The sequence below is a fragment of the Ranitomeya variabilis genome, chromosome 5, assembly GCF_051348905.1.
Source record: "Ranitomeya variabilis isolate aRanVar5 chromosome 5, aRanVar5.hap1, whole genome shotgun sequence".
In the NCBI taxonomy this organism is placed as follows: domain Eukaryota; kingdom Metazoa; phylum Chordata; class Amphibia; order Anura; family Dendrobatidae; genus Ranitomeya; species Ranitomeya variabilis.
This window is the reverse complement of record NC_135236.1, coordinates 665,840,537-665,860,307: the sequence shown is the minus strand read 5'-3', so window position 1 is coordinate 665,860,307 and position 19,771 is coordinate 665,840,537. Positions and strand designations below refer to the sequence as shown.

Below are 19,771 nucleotides of genomic sequence, written 5' to 3'. Positions count from 1 at the left end.
AAATGCTTCCTGTGTTCTGATCTTGCCACTGAAAGTGATCAAAGATGGAACACTAAGCTTTCTATATGGGACCACATGGATACTGAGTACACCCCTGGCCCAGAAGTTAGGTGCCTTCCAACATGACCAACCACTGGACATAACCATAAGACAATTGTGATACATAGATACCTCCCTCTAATATTCAGCCAAGAAAGTATCCAGCCAGGATGAATGTCACACATTTGATTCTCACAGATAAAACAAGCCCCCAGCATATAGTGGTAGTACTGTACACACCAGGCAATGTATGTAGATAATAGAATTAGTGGTGTTCCATAACAGTCAGCGAAAGGAGGTACTGTGAGTACACAACGACAAAAGAACTAGGTCCGATATTCAAAGTGCAAGGTGAAATACAAAGATGACATGGTCATACAAGAAAACATTCAGTAAGCACCACTTTTTTTATTTCTGTAGCTTTTGCTAAATTTGCCAAGTCTACTGGGAGTCAGAAACTCTTCTCTCTAAAGCCTCTCGAACGTCCCACCACTGAGACGACTAATATATGCCATGTTGGTTGAGAACCTAGACTCTACACCAGTGTTCCTCAACATTGCTCCACCAAAAACTCATTGTTTGTTAAGAACCAAGAATCTAAACCAGTGTTCCTCAACATTGCACCACCAATAACTCATTGTTTGTTGAGAACCTAGACTCTAGACCAGTGTTCCTCAACATTGCTCCACCAAAAACTCATTGTTGAGAACCAAGAATCTAAACCAGTGTTCCTCAACATTGCACCACCCATAACTCATTGTTTGTTGAGAACCTAGACTCTAGACCAGTGTTCCTCAACATTGCTCCACCAAAATCACATTGTTGAGAACCTAGACTCTAGACCATTGTTCCTCAAAATTGCTCCACCAAGAACTTATTGTTGGTTGAGAACCTAGACTCTAGACCAGTGTTCTTCAACAATGCTCCACCAAGAACTCCTTGTTTGTTGAGAACATAGACTCTAGACCAGTGTTCCTCACCATTGCTCCACCAAAATCTCATTGTTGAGAACCTAGACTCTAGACCAGAGTTCCTCATCATTGCTGCACCAAGAACTCATTGTTGGTTGAGAACCTAGACTCTAAACCAGTGTTCCTCAATATTGCTCCACTAAGAACTAATTGTTGGTTGAGAACCTAGACTTTAGACCAGTGTTCTTCAACAATGCTCCACCAAGAACTCCTTGTTTGTTGAGAACCTAGACTCTAGACCAGTGTTCCCCAATATTGCTCCACCAAGAACTCAAAGTACCTCAAGACTATGCATTTACTTACAAAGCTTAACAAGTACCCCTAAGAGACGTGACATGTACCCCTTAGAGTACGTATATCACAGGCAAAGTACGTAGGGGCTGAATTACGAAGGTGCACTCAGGCTAAATATCAGGTTCCACATTTACAATTTTTTTTCTAAAAATCGAATTAATGTCACAGCAGACGTATTTACCACATGACTGACCAATTGTGAGAACCAGTACGGCCTGTGCTGGAAGTAGAGAAGAGAACATTCACCTCTCCTAGTATCACACCAATCCATTCACCATGTCACCCTGGGATATTCATCATATTTTTTTTTAAGTGGAGGAAAATAATCAGATTTTTAAATCAGAGGATAATCGATTTTTTTTTTTAGGTGGTGGATAGTAATGAGATTTTTTATGCGGAGGATATTAATCACTATTTTTAGGTGAAGGATATTAATGAGATTTTTTAGTTGGATGATAATCAATTTTTTAGATGGAAGATATTAATCAGATCTTTTGGGTGGAGGATAGTAATCAGATTTTTTATTACATGGAAGATTTTAATCAGATTTTTTAGATAGAGGACATCAGATTATGTGGGTAGAGGAAAATAATCAGATTTTTTCGGTGAAGGATAATCAAAATATTTTCAGGAAGATACTAATAATAAGCCAATATTTTAGATGGAGGATATTTAATCAGATATTCTAGGTAGAAGATAGTAATCCGATTTTTTAGATTGAGAATATTAGTCAGATTTTAGGCAGATGATAGTAATCAGATGTTTTTAGGTAGAAGATACTAAACAGATTTTTTAGGTAGAAGATAGTAATCAGATTTTTTTAGGTAGAAGATAGTAATCAGATTTTTTTAGGCAGATGATAGTAATCAGATTTTTTAGGTAGAAGATAGTAATCAGATTTTTTTAGGCAGATGATAGTAATCAGATTTTTTTAGGCAGAAGATAGTAATCAGATTTTTTAGGCAGATGATAGTAATCAGATTTTTTAGGTAGAAGATAGTAATCAGATTTTTTAGGCAGATGATAGTAATCAGATTTTTTTAGGCAGAAGATAGTAATCAGATTTTTTAGGCAGATGATAGTAATCAGATTTTTTTAGGCAGAAGATAGTAATCAGATTTTTTAGGTAGAAGATAGTAATCAGATTTTTTAGGCAGATGATAGTAATCAGATTTTTTAGGCAGAAGATAGTAATCAGATTTTTTAGGTAGAAGATAGTAATCAGATTTTTTAGGCAGATGATAGTAATCAGATTTTTTTAGGCAGAAGATAGTAATCAGATTTTTTAGGCAGAAGATAGTAATCAGATTTTTTAGGCAGAAGATAGTAATCAGATTTTTTAGGCAGAAGATAGTAATCAGATTTTTTAGGTAGAAGATAGTAATCAGATTTTTTAGGTAGAAGATAGTAATCAGATTTTAGGCAGATGATAGTAATCAGATGTTTTTAGGTAGAAGATACTAAACAGATTTTTTAGGTAGAAGATAGTAATCAGATTTTTTTAGGTAGAAGATAGTAATCAGATTTTTTTAGGTAGAAGATAGTAATCAGATTTTTTTAGGCAGATGATAGTAATCAGATTTTTTAGGTAGAAGATAGTAATCAGATTTTTTTAGGCAGATGATAGTAATCAGATTTTTTTAGGCAGAAGATAGTAATCAGATTTTTTAGGCAGATGATAGTAATCAGATTTTTTAGGTAGAAGATAGTAATCAGATTTTTTAGGCAGATGATAGTAATCAGATTTTTTTAGGCAGAAGATAGTAATCAGATTTTTTAGGCAGATGATAGTAATCAGATTTTTTTAGGCAGAAGATAGTAATCAGATTTTTTAGGTAGAAGATAGTAATCAGATTTTTTAGGCAGATGATAGTAATCAGATTTTTTAGGCAGAAGATAGTAATCAGATTTTTTAGGTAGAAGATAGTAATCAGATTTTTTAGGCAGATGATAGTAATCAGATTTTTTTAGGCAGAAGATAGTAATCAGATTTTTTAGGCAGAAGATAGTAATCAGATTTTTTAGGCAGAAGATAGTAATCAGATTTTTTAGGTAGAAGATAGTAATCAGATTTTTAGGCAGAAGATAGTAATCAGATGTTTTTAGGTAGAAGATAGTAATCAGATTTTTTTAGGTAGAAGATAGTAATCAGATTTTTAGGTAGAAGATAGTAATCAGATGTTTTTAGGTAGAAGATAGTAATCAGATGTTTTTAGGTAGAAGATAGTAATCAGATGTTTTTAGGTAGAAGATAGTAATCAGATTTTTTTAGGCAGATGATAGTAATCAGATTTTTTTAGGTAGAAGATAGTAATCAGATTTTTTACATAGAAGATAGTAATCAGATGTTTTTAGGTAGAAGATAGTAATCAGATTTTTTTAGGCAGATGATAGTAATCAGATTTTTTAGGTAGAAGATAGTAATCAGATTTTTTTAGGTAGAAGATAGTAATCAGATTTTTTAAGTAGAAGATAGTAATCAGATGTTTTTAGGTAGAAGATAGTAATCAGATTTTTTAAGTAGAAGATAGTAATCAGATGTTTTTAGGTAGAAGATAGTAATCAGATTTTTTAAGTAGAAGATAGTAATCAGATTTTTTAGGTAGAAGATAGTAATGAGATTTTTTTAGGTTATTGAAAGTATGCTTACAGGGGTGTTTTAAGCCATAAGTAAGGACATACCTATCTGAATGAGTAGGCCGTCGATTTGGGCTTTTGATTTTTAATGTACGTGAAATAATCTGGACGATTTATAAGGATTTCTCCCTGCATTTATCCCATCTGTTTTCGATGTTGCCTCTTCTTAACTGTGTGTGGATATTTTGTCTTTGGAGGGGGTCGTGAGGTACAGAGGTGTACCGAGAGGATAACGAGAGCACAGAATATTAGTAGACCCCGAGCAGCACAGAGTATTTAAGTTGGGGGCACTGACCTGTTAACACGAGTGATGAGAAGGTTGCACGGGATGAGAAAGTGCCTAACACTAAGTTGTTAGGTTGAAGGTCTTAGACCAGAAATGGGTAAAGCAGGTTCCTTCAGCAGCACGGGAGAAGAGTGTTTTGAGGTTGTGGGAGGAAGTGACCACTCATGTGATAATACGAGTTAAGGCACGACTGCAACATGTTCATTACCATGATATGAGGAGGGGCGTGGAGGGAAGTGGTTTCAAGAAAGTGAAGGAAGCAGAAACCTCTTGCAGAACGTAGAGATATAAAGATCCTATTAAAACTGCATAAATCGTATATGCCAAAGTCAACGTAGCGGCATAAAAATCATATACAGGACAATATAACATACTTTGTAAAATGTGATCTGAAAGAGGTTGTTTCCCTTTGACAATATCTTTTATTTTACGACCCCTCTAATATAAATTAATCACAAGTTGTCCAACTGTTAAGCCTAAGAGTGATCAGCCGTAATCTTCATTGATGCAAGTGTTCTATTTCCCTACAGCTCCCCCACAGGTTATATGAGGCATTACACCATGTCTTTTTGATTCAGTTATTTAGTGAATTTCCTCAAGTCTTTTAACCCAGAAGTCTAATGGGGTGTTTACTAAGGGGGATTCTAAGCTAGGCATCCCTTTAAGGGCTTGAATTCAGCCATGTCAGCCTGTTACATAAGAAACTCAATAATATGATATTTTGCAAATCGATAATCATCCAAGACAATGCTGTAGCATGGGATGCCAGTACTCTAAGACCCTTCGTAATTAAATTTTTGGATTTTTCTTACAAAGTATTTTATTGCCTATATCCTATACATAATCCTATCCCTAGCCCTTAGTACTATTCCTAACCCCCTAGCTCTATCCTTAACCCTACCTCTATCGCTAACCTTATATCTAACCATAACAGTAATTTTTGACTCCCTATCGAATTTGGCGCCCAGAGCAACTGCCTTGGTGCCTCACCTCCCGTCCCTCCCCACGCTATGCCACTAATCCAAGAACCACCAATATACCATGAAATGCCCTTTTCCTATCTGGTCTGCAGACCATTGCCAGTGTACCCCCCCCCCCTACTGGTAATCAAGTATATAGACCTCGAAAAAATAAAACCAGAAGAGAATACGGTAATAAAAAAGTCATCCTTTGACAGCAATTAAAAAAAGTCAGATATCACCTTGGCTTCATAGCGAAAATAAATATATATAGAAATTCCCCATCCTGCTTGGATTCTCAATAGTCGACTTTTTGCGTCCCAGGTGCCAAACCGAACACAAAAACTAACTTTTTTTTTCTCTCTTGACTTTTGTTCGACTCTTATATAAGTGACAAGAGTTCAAGCCCTGTTCTGCAGAATTCATCTGGCTTTTAGAAGTTGCTTCGAAGCACGTGGGGAAACATGAGTAAGACACCTCAGGACATTTTCTTTTCTTTTTTTTTTTTTTGCTGACTTAGGCATTTTTCTGACTTTCCACGAAACCAAAGAAGTTGTTAATAAGGTGTTTCTTGCATCTAGGTGTGATAGTTCACTCGTTGGCCCAGGCGTGACTGTGCAGGAGCACTTAATGATTAGAGCCCTCACCGCCCCTCACAACCTTTTTTTTTTTTTTTTTTGTGGGGGGTTTGACTATTTTATAAATTAAGCCGGTGGTACGTTGTGGATTTTAGAAGGCTTATTTCTGAAGGTTTTTGAAGTTCATGGATGGTCTGTGAAGGTCTTAGATGACAAATCAGTGATCGATCTTGGCCTTGATCGGAGACCCCTGATCTGTGAATCAGTACGATTGACTTTTTAAATCCTCCACTAAAAAAAAACCCAACAAGGCCATAGATCGTCATCGGTCCCACTCGTTCTTGCCATGAGAAGGGGCTGATGGTCAATCTCGAAATCAGCCACTGGTCTTGACCGGAACTTGCCAACCTCAGGCTATGAGGACAATCGCGGCCAAACCATTATGGTCAACTGTGTGAGACCGGTCTGTTATCTGTTGTTTTGTTTTTTTATTCTTTTATTATATTATGGTATTAAAAACAATACAAAATAATATATTAGAAAACCTCCAGTTATGGGGGTGAGGGGGTGCTTGTGGACCCCAAAACCCACTGCCAGATAGACCTACATTAACTAGAATGATCAGTATGACTGGCTAAATACATGCATTTCCTACAAAAACAAAATCAAAAGCAGTTTTTTTTTGTAAACCTTGTACCATTCCTCAGCTGTTCCTCTTGGGAGGAACAAAAATGTAACAAAAATTTAAATCTGGGTCTTTTCCATTCCCCTTTTCAATGCCCGTGACAGACTGCTTGAGAACACGCTCTATTGACCAGGGGAATTGATTATTTTGTTGATACAGGAGGAATAACCGAGGGACATCACAATGCAGAAATTAAAAAAAAGGCAATATATAAGTACAATTTTTCTCACGCCCTGTATACAAAAATTAAGGCAAATTTTCAATAAACTTTAATAAAAGCCAATTAAAATTAAATACTAAGTTACGCCTCTACAAATCAAAAAGAGGGGCAAATAAATGCTATGATTTTTTTTATTAAATCACAACTAAATTTATATACGGTATATAAAACCTTAGAACATGAGATTTTTCTAATTACTATCAGTCTTGTAAGAATTTTTACAAAAATAACAAAAATTTAGTTAAAGTAGAAATGGAAAAAAAATGCAATTCCCAATGGGAAAAAAAAGAAAACTAATTTTTTTTTTTTATATAGTCCCTTGCTGTTTTTTTTTGTAGGTTATTTTTTAGGAGATATAGGAAAACATAATCGCTATATAAAATAATTCCAATCGCTATGTAAAAAGTTCCAAAAGTATTCGATCTCATTGATTTTATTATAAGATCCTACATGAACCATCACACAAATACATTTATATATTTTAGTAAGTCACTCTGCGTGAAGACATGGGCACTGTTTAGGCCGGGTGGGCACTGTTTAGGCCGGGTCGGCCCTAGGCTGTGCCACTACAACATAATAAAAAAAAAAAGTTTCCAAAAATTCAACCTCATTGAATTTTATCCCTAATTCCACATTGGGCCATCCTAACCCTAGCTCTAGCTTTAACCCCAGCACTAACCCCAGCACTATCCCTAGCTCTAACCCCAGCACTATCCCTGGCTCTAACCCCAGCACTATCACTAGCTCTAACCCCAGCACTATCCCTAGCTCTAACCCCAGCACTATACCTAGCTCTAACCCCAGCACTATCCCTAGCTCTAACCCCAGCACTATCACTAGCTTTAACCCCAGCACTATCCCTAGCTCTAACCCCAGCACTATCCCTGGCTCTAACCCCAGCACTATCCCTAGCTCTAACCCCAGCACTATCCCTGGCTCTAACCCCAGCACTATCCCTAGATCTAACCCCAGCACTATCACTAGCTTTAACCCCAGCACTATCCCTAGCTCTAACCCCAGCACTATCCCTGGCTCTAACCCCAGCACTATCCCTAGCTCTAACCCCAGCACTATCACTAGCTTTAACCCCAACACTCTCCCTAATCCTAGCTCTAAACAGAGCACTATCCCTAACCCTAGCTCTAAGCAGAGCACTATCCCTAACCTTAGCTTTAACCCCAACACTCTCCCTAACCTTAGCTCTAAACACAGCCCTATCCCTAACTCTAGCTCTAAACACAGCCCTATCCCTAACCCTAGCTCTAACCCCAGCACTATCACTAGCTCTAAGCCCAGCACTCTCCCTAACCCTAGCTCTATCCCTAGCACTATCTCTAACCCCAGTACTCTCCCTAGCTCTAACTGCAGCATTACCCCTAGCTCTAACCCCAGCACTCTCCCTAACTCTAACACCTGCACTATCTCTAACCCCAGCACTCTCCCTAACCCTAGCTCTAACCCTAGCATTATCTCTAACCCCAGTACTCTCCCTAGCTCTAACCCCAGTACTCTCCCTAGCTCTAACCCCAGCACTCTCCCTAGCTCTAACTCCAGCACTATCCCTAACTCTAGCTCTAACCCCAGTACTCTCCCTAGCTCTAACCCCAGCACTCTCCCTAGCTCTAACTCCAGCACTATCCCTAACTCTAGCTCTAACCCTAGCACTATCTAACCCCAGTACTCTCCCTAACCCTAGCTCTAACCCCAGCACTATCCCTAGCTCTAACCCAGCACTATCACTAGCTTAAACCCCAGCACTCTCCCTAATCCTAGCTCTAAACAGAGCACTATCCCTAACCCTAGCTTTAAGCAGAGCACTACCCCTAACCTTAGCTCTAATCCCAGCACTCTCCCTAACCTTAGCTTTAACCACAACACTCTCCCTAACCTTAGCTCTAATCACAGCCCTATCCCTAACCCTAGCTCTAAACACAGCCCTATCCCTAACCCTAGCTCTAACCCCAGCATTAGCCCTAGCTCTAACCCCAGCACTCTCCCTAACCTTAGCTCTAACCCTAGCACTATCTCTAACCCCAGTACTCTCCCTAGCTCTAACCCCAGCTCTCTCCCTAGCTCTAACCCCAGCACTAACTCTAGCTCTAACCCTAGCACTATCCCTAACCCCAGCACTCTCCCTAACCCTAGCTCTAACCCTAGCACTATCTCTAACCCCAGTACTCTCCCTAGTTCTAACCCCAGCACTGTCCCTAGCTCTAACCCCTGCACTATCCCTAACCCTAGCTCTAACCGTAGCACTATCTCTAACCCCAGTACTCTCCCTAGCTCTAACCCCAGCTTCTCCCTAGCTCTAACCCCAGTACTCTCCCTTACTCTAGCTCAAAACCCCAGCACTATCCCTAACCTCAGTACTCTCCCTAACCCTAGCTCTAACCCCAGCACTATCCCTAAATTTAAAAAAAAAATTAATCTAATCGATTTCTCCTTTAATTCTGCATCGAATAACACATGTATTAGTAATATAATTTAGGATTTCACCCTGAATGAAGACATGGGCATTGGGCTCGTTTAGGCCACATCAGTATCATGTTTGCCGATGCAACATACTAAAAATAAAAAAAATAATTGAAAAGGGAAAAAGGTTTTTTTTAAATGCAACTTTATTGACTTTACTCCAGATCTCTCATTGACTTCCATATGCATTGAATTATGAGTTAGTGATTTACTTGTATGAAGATGCACTGTTTGAGCCGTGTCGGCACTAAGTTGTGCCACTACAACATAGTACACAAAAAAAAAAAAGTTTTCCAAAAATTTGATCCTAATCTCACATTTACATGTATTAAGTTATGGATTTTTAGTAATGAAGGAATGGGGGCAGTAGGCACCTTCTAGGCCATATCAGCCCTTTCTGTGCCAGTACGAAAAAAAAAAAAAATACATTCAAAAAAGTTTATAAACAAAATTTGATCTAATTTATTTTACCCCAAGTCCCACAAAACATTTATTAGGTTATGTATTTTAGTAATTCACCTGCATAAAAGGCACTGTTTAGGTCATATCGGCCCTAGTTTGTGCCATTATCACTTAGTGCATAGTAAAAAAAATAAATAAATAAAAAGGATTTCAAATTTTTTTTTTATTATTTTGTTCCGATTGATTTTATCCCTAATTCTACATGACTTCAAGTATCATTTTATGTATTTTAGTGATTTACCCTGTATGAACCGTTTAGGCCATACAGTCACCAGGTTGTGACACTATGACATAAAAAAAAAATTTGAAAATTTTCTCAAAATTTGATCTGATCGATTTTACCCTAGATAATGCATTTCATGTATGAATAAGTTATATATTTTAGTAATTCACCGTGTATGAAGACATGGGCACCGTTTAGGCCATAATTCACCGTGTATGAAGAAGTGGGGACCGTTAAGGCCATAGAGTCACCAGGTTGTGACGCGATGATATTAAAGAAAAATGGAACATTTTCCTCAAATTTATTCTAATTGATTTTCCCCTAGATTCCACATTTATTGCATGAATAAGTTACCGTATTTTTTTAGACTATAAGACGCACCGGACCATAAGAGGCACCCCAAATTTTCAGAAGGAAAATAGGGAAAAAAATATACCGTATATATTTTAATAATTCACCATGTATGAAGACATGGGCAACGTTTAGGCCATAGAGTCACCAGGTTGTGACACAATGACATAAAAGAAAAATTGAAAATTTTCCAAAAATTTGATCTGATTGATTTAACCCTAGATCCCGCATTTCATGTATGAGAAAGTTATATATTTTAATAATTCTCCCTGTGTGAAGACGTGGGCACCGTTTAGGCCATAGAGTCACCAGGTTGTGACACTATGACATAAAAGAAAAATGGAAAATTTTCCAAAAATTTGATCTGATTAATTTTACCCTAAGTCCTGCATTACCTGTATGAATAGGTTATATATTTTAATAATTCGTCCTGTATGAAGATGTGGGCACGTGTTTAGGCCATAATTCACCATGGATGAAGATGCGGGCACCGTTTAGGCCATAGAGTCACCAGGTTGTCAAACTACGACATAAAAGAAAAATTGAAAAATTTTCCCAAAAATGTGATCTGATTGATTTTACCCTAGATCCCGCATTACATGTATGTTTAGGCTATATATTTTAATAATTCTCCCTGTGTGAAGACGTGGGCACCGTTTAGGCCATAGAGTCACCAGGTTGTCACGCTATGACATAAAAAAAAATTGAAAAATTTCCAAAAATCCGATCTCATTGTTATCCCCTAGATTCCAGATTGGCGATCACATGTTAATTAAGTTCTATATACCGTATATTTTAGTAATTTGTCCTGATACAAATCGCTCTCTGTTCTATTGATTGCAGAAATAGAAGCTGGCGCTGCCACGTCTTCAGTGCCCGCTGTAAATACCATCTTTTAATACGATTAATGATAATGGTGCTGTGAATAAAACATTAGCATGTTAAAATGTGCAGGGACGAGGCGAACAAATGAGATCTTGTGCGGCGGGCGGCGAGCGTCTGTAGCAATACCCACTGGCATCATGCAGAGAGGCAGTCGCTGCAGTGGGCATACTGCATAATGGCGCCATTACACCGCACATGCTACAAAGCTGACCTCCACCTTGCAGCCTTCCCCGCCTGTGCTGCCCTTCCTCTCACCCCTAATATGCCACCGTCTTGCCGGTTGGCACAACCTGGACTGAGAAAAGCACAAGACACAGTTAAAACGCACCCTGCAAAATGCCAAGCGCGGCCGATTCCCTCCCGGCTTGTTTACAGGTACAGAACACCGCAGTCATTAATTAACCCTCGCCGGGCCCGTATGTGCCACGTAGGCTTAAAGAAAGGCCGTGCCCATCTCAGATCCTTCCTAAGTCAAGGGGTTAATTGGCATCCGACTCAAAGCAAAATTATCTACAAAAGTCGGACTTTACGAAAACGAGGCGAAAAACTGCTGGCGTCACGTACAAGGCATCACTTAATGCTTAAAAAAAATAAAAATAAAACATTTCTTAAAAAAAAAAAAATGTTTACAGGGGCGATTCCAGAAGGTCATAAAAGGTCAAATTGATCAGTAACGAACGCGCAACGGACCAATAGGAAATGTGAAGGAGAATTACGGCAATATAACATTATAGACGCGATCCCGGGACCTAAGTGACCACATCTAACTAATAACTGACTGTAGATCGATCGGGCCGACCCTGTCTGAAACCTCGCGTTGTTTGCTTTCCGTATTCGGGAAAATAATTTGAATAAATGTCCATTGATAAGAAAGAAGGAAGGAATGAAAGAAAGGGAAAAAAAAAGAGAGAATGAAAGAGAAATAAAGAGAGAATGAAAGCTAGATAGAAAGAAGGAAAGAAAGAAAACAAAAGAAAAAGAGAGGGAAATAAAGAGAGAATGAAAGATAGAAAGAAGGAACTAGAAAGGAAGGAAAGACAGAAACGAAGGAAAGAAAGAATTGAAGAAAAAAAAAGGAAAGCTTGGAAAGAAAGAGAAAAAAGGAAGAAATAAAGGAGGAAAGAAAGAGAAAAAGAAATAAAGTGAAAAAGAAGAAAGAAAGAAAGACGAAATGTATTGTGTTCTGACGCTCACCTGGTCATTAAATGTTAACCCCGTCATAAGCTATAAAAGCAAACTAAAAAATGTCTGTCAGGACATCGAAAAAATCTATTATTATTATTATTTATTATCATAGCGCTTTACATGTGAGGAGGGGTGTACATAATAAAAACAAGTACAATAATCTTGAACAATACAAGTCACAGCTGGTACAGGAGGAGAGAGGACCCTGCCCACGAAGGCTCACAATCTACAATTATCTATCTATTATCTATCTATTATCTATCTATTATCTATCTATCATCTATTATCTATCTACCGTATCTATTATCTATCTATCTATCTATTATCTATCTATTATCTATCATCTATTTATTATCTATCATCTATTATCTATTATCTATTTATCTATTATCTATCATCTATCTATTATCTATCTAGTATCTATCATCTATCTATTATCCATCTATCTATCTATTATCTATCTAAGTATTATCTATCTATTATTTATCAGCTAACCATATATGTATCCAGTATATTCTGTCTCCAGATTTCTAAGAAATATCATGGACCCCCCTCACCTCACAAACCTATAATAATCCGTAGGGCTCCGGCGTGGAGGTGCCCGTAGAGTACACCACCCACTGCGTCTTGTACCTAAAGTATCAGTAGAACCATCTAAATACTTTACTCACCCCCATCGAAGATACAAAAGGCCTAGATATCTGTAATAAACCTGCTAATCAGTTGTTTGTACTCAGTAATCCCACATCGACAGCACAAGGAGGCCCATAGATATGTATTTTCTCCAGTGTCACCCAATAGATACGCTTTTTACGCTTCTAGATGTTTTTAAGGGACTAATTAACCCTTACCGCTCACAGTCACGAGGGACTTATCGATTTTATTATATGATATTGCAGTAATCAGTAAGTGACACATCTTTTACCAAAGCAAAGATGGCCGCCAGGCAAAACGAGCGGTCGTTTGTACGTACACAAACATTTTATTCCTCTGAAAACGATTCTTTATCGTTTTTACAAGTTGACGGACATTTACATGTGTATATATATATATATATATATATATATATATATATATATGTGTGTGTGTGTGTATTTATCAATATATTTATATATGTATATATAGTTTAAAATTGTATATATATATATATTTCTTTATCATTCTTGGAGGCTAAAAATCAGCATTGGGGAATATAATTTTTAGAGAACAGGTGCGACTATAATACAATATATAAATCAATAATAAAAAAAAAATAGAAAAAAAAAATATAGAAAAAAGCCACGGATATTGGACATAGAACAATCTGTTGCAAGTGGCTTGTGGCCTAGTAAGTTTATATATATATATATATATATATATATATATATATATATATATATATATATATATACATATATGTATATAAACACTGTATGAATATATCTATAGATTAGATGAATATATATATATATATATATATATATATATATATATACACATATGCATACTTTATGTGGCCTCTCTTGTGGCGCTATATAGTTATTTGTGTATATGTATATATATATATATATATATATATATATATATATATATATATATAATCACTAGTCAGGCCACATAAAGTGTAGTGACTTATGTCTGATATCCTTCGTGACACTATATACCATATATATTTTAGCGCAAACATATTCTAAAACTAATGTACACATTTTGAAAAGTAGGATCTCAGGGCCTACATCGCTTTTTAAAAATGTAATTAGAAAAAAAAAGAATGAATAAATATATATATATGAACTTAATAAAATTAATCCGTCATTTTTAAAAATAAAAAATATATATATACTGTATATACATATATATATTTATTCCATGTCCGCACATGAATTGAAATGTACGTCAATACTAATAATTCTCTTAATTCTGCTTGTGGGATAAATCGCCCAATGACGATTGCAGCCTCGCTCATATATAATAAATGAGGAGAGGGGATCATACAACTGAGCAAAAAAGAGCAGCAATGGAGGAGTAAAAAAAACATAAACCAAAAAAAAAAATGACAGGATAAAATCGATAAGAAGAAGCAGGCAGATGTCGGCAGCTCTGGTGGCTGCAGCCTGAGTATCCTGTCAGCCCTGCACGTCGAGCTGCAGCCCACAAGGCCCAGATCGCTCCCGGACATTTCTCCTCACGTACCACAATGTCAGAGTCGGATTTTTCTAATATTTTACCTCATAAAATACGCTCAGCTTCATTCATTTTCTGAATCCGGTATATAAATGTCCCGTATATCACCTATAGCTAAGCCTATAATGAGAGGCTGGATACGGCCATAGAGAAGGCTGTAGGGTTAGTGTGAGGGAAGGGGAATATCACAGTGAATAGCATCGTCTGTCCCTGAGCTGTGTGCTGCCTTATATTACATATATTACAGAATATATACATCTGTATATACATAGTACATCACTGGCAGGCCAGTATATATATATATGTATAGAGCATAGTATGTGGCCATCGATATGCACCATGGTATCTTTGGCACCAAAATCATCTACGGCCATTTTATTTTATGGAAATACTAATACAGACGAAAGAAAAGAATTCGTATTGCCAGATAATGCGGGACTTACATATTTATCATGTGATTATGATAAATACAGATACATATTTTTTGACATATATGTATATGTGCGTGTACATATAGATTTATGTGGGTGCATATATATGTACCCACATTTATATATATATATGTCCATATATATATATATATACCACACATTTATATACAGATATATATATATATACACATATACATACACACGAGAGATATTTACATATATACGCATATATATATATATATATATATATATATATATATATATATAAACAAACACAAATACTTGATTAACCCTTTAACGCCAAGTACGCAGCGGGATGAACTGGCGTAGAAAAAAATGTAATTTAATCTTTCTTAATCCGTGTGTGCTTTAACCCCAAAAATTAAAAAAAAGGTGAACTCACAACTTTTTAAAAAATAAACTATTACAGCACGCGAGTAGTAAGTGTAACATATATATATATATATATATATATATATATATATATATATATATATATGTGTCAATTAATGATGAATGAAAAAATAAAATATAGGAAAAAAGTGGCACCAAGGATATTGAACATAGGTCAATACAAATGCACAGACATATATATATGTATATGTATATGTGTATATATATATATATATATATACCTACACATATATATTTACACACACATATATATATATATATAAAAGCCTATATACACATATTACTAACATCTACGTACGTTCACGTATCTCAATAGAAAAAAAAATGCAAGACTTAAGCCGAAAGTCACTAGGCCGAAACAGCATAAGAACTAACAATAGGTAGTTACGATATAAAACGATTAAAAAAATCAATTAAAAAAGCCAAACACAACTCATCGATCCAAAAGGGAGTATGGTAAAGAGCTGCTGAGAACCCTGCACCACACAACACAGCTCCACAACTCATTCATTCAATGAGATTTCCCCAACCGAAATCCTACAAATGTCCAAACTACAAAAGACAAAAAAATAAAATAAAAATCACAGCAACCTCCTAAGAATAATAGTCAACATTAAACAACAAAAAATCAATCTACGCTTCCTTCCAATTCGTCTATGACCATTTTTTTTCTAACCCCCCCCCCCCTTCCCGTGAAAATGAAAGTGTCAGTCTGGGATACGACAGACGAGAAGGATGTAATAGGGCATAATTCTCCGAAAGGCGAAGAAAAATCCTAATTAACGAGAACTCTAGAATTTACAAAAAAGGGTTAATAAGAAAATAAGCTGCTCTTCTTTTCCTCACCCGGGAAGGAGAGACCTTCCTTCCCAGACGCAGCTTTTAGTTTGAGGTTAAAAGTTGCCCAAAAAAAAAGAAGAAGAAAAATTAGGAAATTTTTCAACACGACAATTCGAAAGGCGTAAGAAAGAAAGGTTCTTACCCAAGCTGACGGTGGATTCTCTCGAAGCTCGTAGAGCGGAAAAACATAGGGGGCAGATGCCCGAAATGCGTTCACCTTGCAGCAGCCTTGCTCCTATGGAAAGCAGAGACAAGAGCAGACTCAGAGATCAGTTTCTGCAAGTGCTTGCAGGCCTGTAAGAGCTGGAAGGCGGTCCTTACCTAGCAACTAGCCTCAGATTCTCGGCAGCGTGCGTTCCTCCTGCCACCACTACCCCTTGGCTACCAGCGCCCAGCAACGACAGAAGGCTGAGAGGGGCTGGCATGAAGGGCGAAGAAAGACAGAGAAGCAGGGAGGGAGAAAGGGACGGAGAGAAGCGTGTTAAGCTCGTCTGGCAGTTAACAAGTCCTGAATGAAGAATGTTAGCAAACAGACAAACAGCATATCTGGTGCATGCTAATGGTCCGACTGACTCCACTACTTAATTATGAATTATTCAGCAGGCAAAAAAAAAAAAAAAAGACCCCCCGCCCACTTTAACGCTAACTCACGCCTTTAACTGCGTAAAAAAAAATCCCTCTTATACCTATATATATCAAAACTATCTATACGGGCACCTTGGCAAACGTCGGAGTCGTCCATGCCATGCCAAATTTTGCCGTTGCTGTTGTTGTTTACTGCCATTTTTCATCCATCCTTGCTGCCTATTTTTGTTCCTCTTTTGTCTCAAAACTGGCACCTGTCCCAAGCAGTGCATTACTACGCACACGCAAATGCCGTCCAACCAACCAACACCACTCCACCCGAAAAAAAAAAAAAAACCCGAAAAAGCAATATTCCCTCTGTAGCCACTGTCGAATTCGAAGAGGAATCCAGAACTATCCATCCTTTTAGTTAGGTGGCGTTGGTCCGTGGTTGATTTCTTGGTTGGGGGGGGGTAGGGAGACGGAAAAAGGGCGTTTTGTTTGCTGGACGGGTAAGTGCGTCACGATTCGCGATAAAAAAAACCCGAAAAATAAAGGACGTGGGCGGGAGGGAAACAAATTGGCACAGAACGACGTATTGATCAAAAAAAAAAATTCGATAAAAAAAAAATAACAAAAGCGTAAAGAAAAAGTAAGGCTGCAAGTAAGAGAAGAAGGAAAAATTAGAAAGGTAGATGAAGTGGGGGGTTAAAATAAAAGAAACGATGAAAAAATTATCCTATTCGTTGCAACAGAAAAAAAGTTGTACCCTGGCACAAGCCATCTGAAGGGGAGGCCCTTGCAGCAGGAATGCAACCGGCAGCAGTAGCTATTTGCAGACTTCCATCTCCCCCTTGCAAGTGACTAGAGCAGTCTGCCTTAGAAAGAGGAGGAGTACGTGAGCTAGCGAAAGAGATGGGTTAGTGCTGATGATGAAACAGAGGCACGGCCCTGCGTGAGCAAGCTCCTTGTGAACACACGCACCCTCACACACACACATACCGCATGAACCCAGACAACAGCCAGCACTGCCCGCACTACTGTACAAGCACGCAGACACAAAGCACGAGCACACCGCCACCGAGCTGGGATCAGGTGTGTGTGTGTATATATATGTATGTAAATATATATATATATGCGCCTACATACACATATACATATGCACACACATACATATGCACACACACATACATACACACACACACACACATACACACACATACATACACATATACACACACATACATACACATATACAAAAGCACACACTCATACATACACATATATACATACATACATACACATATACATATACACACATACATAGACATATACACACACATACATACACATATACACACACATATACATACACATATACATATGCACACATACATATACATATGCACACACACATACATACACAAAGAAATGCACACACACATACATATACAAATGCACACACACATACAGGCTCGGACTGGCCCACAGGGGAATCCCCTGGTGGGCCCCAGTGGAGATCTAGGCCCCCAACCTTACTGTATGGGCGGTATTGTCCTAATTTACTTGATTCTCTCTGTACAGCAAAATCCCATCATTCATTAACCAAACTGCCCAATTCATTATTATATAGAGATATAGGTAAATTTGTGAACCAGGGTCAAGTAATATTTGTATGTTACTGGTGGGCCCTTGGCACCCCAGTCCGACACTGCACTCGTACATACACATATACAAATGTACACACATATACAAATGCACACATATATACATATACAAATGCACACAGACATACGCACACATACACAAATGCATACATACTGTATACATATACATACACACATATACAAATGCACACACACATACACATATACAAATGCACACACATACATACACATATCCAAGCGACACTACTCTGTCCTCCTTCTCCTGGACCTGTCCCTGCCTTTGACACAGTGGACCATTCCCTATTATTACAGACCCTCTCATCCCTTGGCATCACAGACTTGGCCCTATCCTGGATCTCGTCATACCTAACAGACCGGACATTCAGCGTCTCCCACTCACACACCACCTCCTCACCTCGCCCCCTCTCTGTAGGGGGTTCAGTCCTAGGGCCCCTGCTCTTCTCCATTTACACCTTTGGCCTGGGACAGCTCATAGAATCTCATGGCTTCCAGTATCACCTCTATGCTGATGACACACAGATCTACATCTCTGGACCAGATATCACCTCCCTACTAACCAGAATCCCTCAATGTCTGTCTGCTATTTCATCCTTCTTCTCTGCTAGATTTCTAAAACTGAACATGGACAAAACAGAATTCATCATCTTTCCTCCATCTCACTCGACTTTCCCAACAAACCTATCCATTACAATAAATGGCTGTCCACACTCCACAGTCCCACAAGCTCGCTGCCTCAGTGTAATCCTTGACTCTAATCTCTCCTTCAAATCACATATCCAAGCCCTTTCCACTTCCTGGCGACTTCAACTCAAAAACATCCCGATCCGTACATTCCTAAACCAAGAATCTGCAAAAACTCTTGTGCATGCCCTCATCATCTCTCACCTTGACTACTGCAACCTCCTGCTCTGTGGCTTCCCCCCTAACACACTCGCACCCCTCCAATCTATTCTAAACTCAGCTGCCCGACTAATCCACCTGTCCCCCGCTATTCCCCAGCCTCTCCCCTCTGTCAATCCCTTCACTGGCTCCCCATTACCCAGAGACTCCAGTACAAAACCCTAACCATGACATACAAAGCCATCCACAACCTGTCTCCTCCATACATCTGTGACCTCGTCTCCCGGTACTTTCCTGCACGCAACCTCCGATCCTCACAAGATCTCCTTCTCTACTCCCCTCTTATCTCCTCTTCCCACAATCGTATACAATATTTCTCTCGCGTATCCCCCCTATTCTGGAACCCTCTACCACAACATATCAGACTCTCGCCTACTGTGGAAACCTTCAAAAAGAGCCTGAAGACCCACCTCTTCCGACAAGCCTACAACCTGCAGTAACCACCGATCAACCAAACCGCCGCACGACCAGCTCTATCCTCACCTACTGTATTCTCACCCATCCCTTGTAGATTGTGAGCCTTC

At 38.2% G+C, this 19,771-nt stretch overlaps 1 long non-coding RNA gene across 3 annotated transcripts in view; it reads right to left on the bottom strand.

The window, feature by feature from the left end:
• LOC143776850 (uncharacterized) overlaps positions 1-17,753 on the bottom strand; it is a 94,553-nt gene extending 76,800 nt beyond the window's left edge. For 2 of the 3 annotated variants that reach the window (XR_013215929.1, XR_013215930.1), the window contains exons 1-2: positions 16,417-17,753; positions 16,238-16,330 (exon numbers count right to left, since the gene is read on the bottom strand). This is a non-coding gene — a long non-coding RNA (uncharacterized LOC143776850). The remainder of the gene's footprint in view (positions 1-16,237; positions 16,331-16,416) is intronic. The other variant, XR_013215931.1, reaches the window with a different exon arrangement.
• Between the last annotated feature and the right edge of the window lie 2,018 nt (positions 17,754-19,771).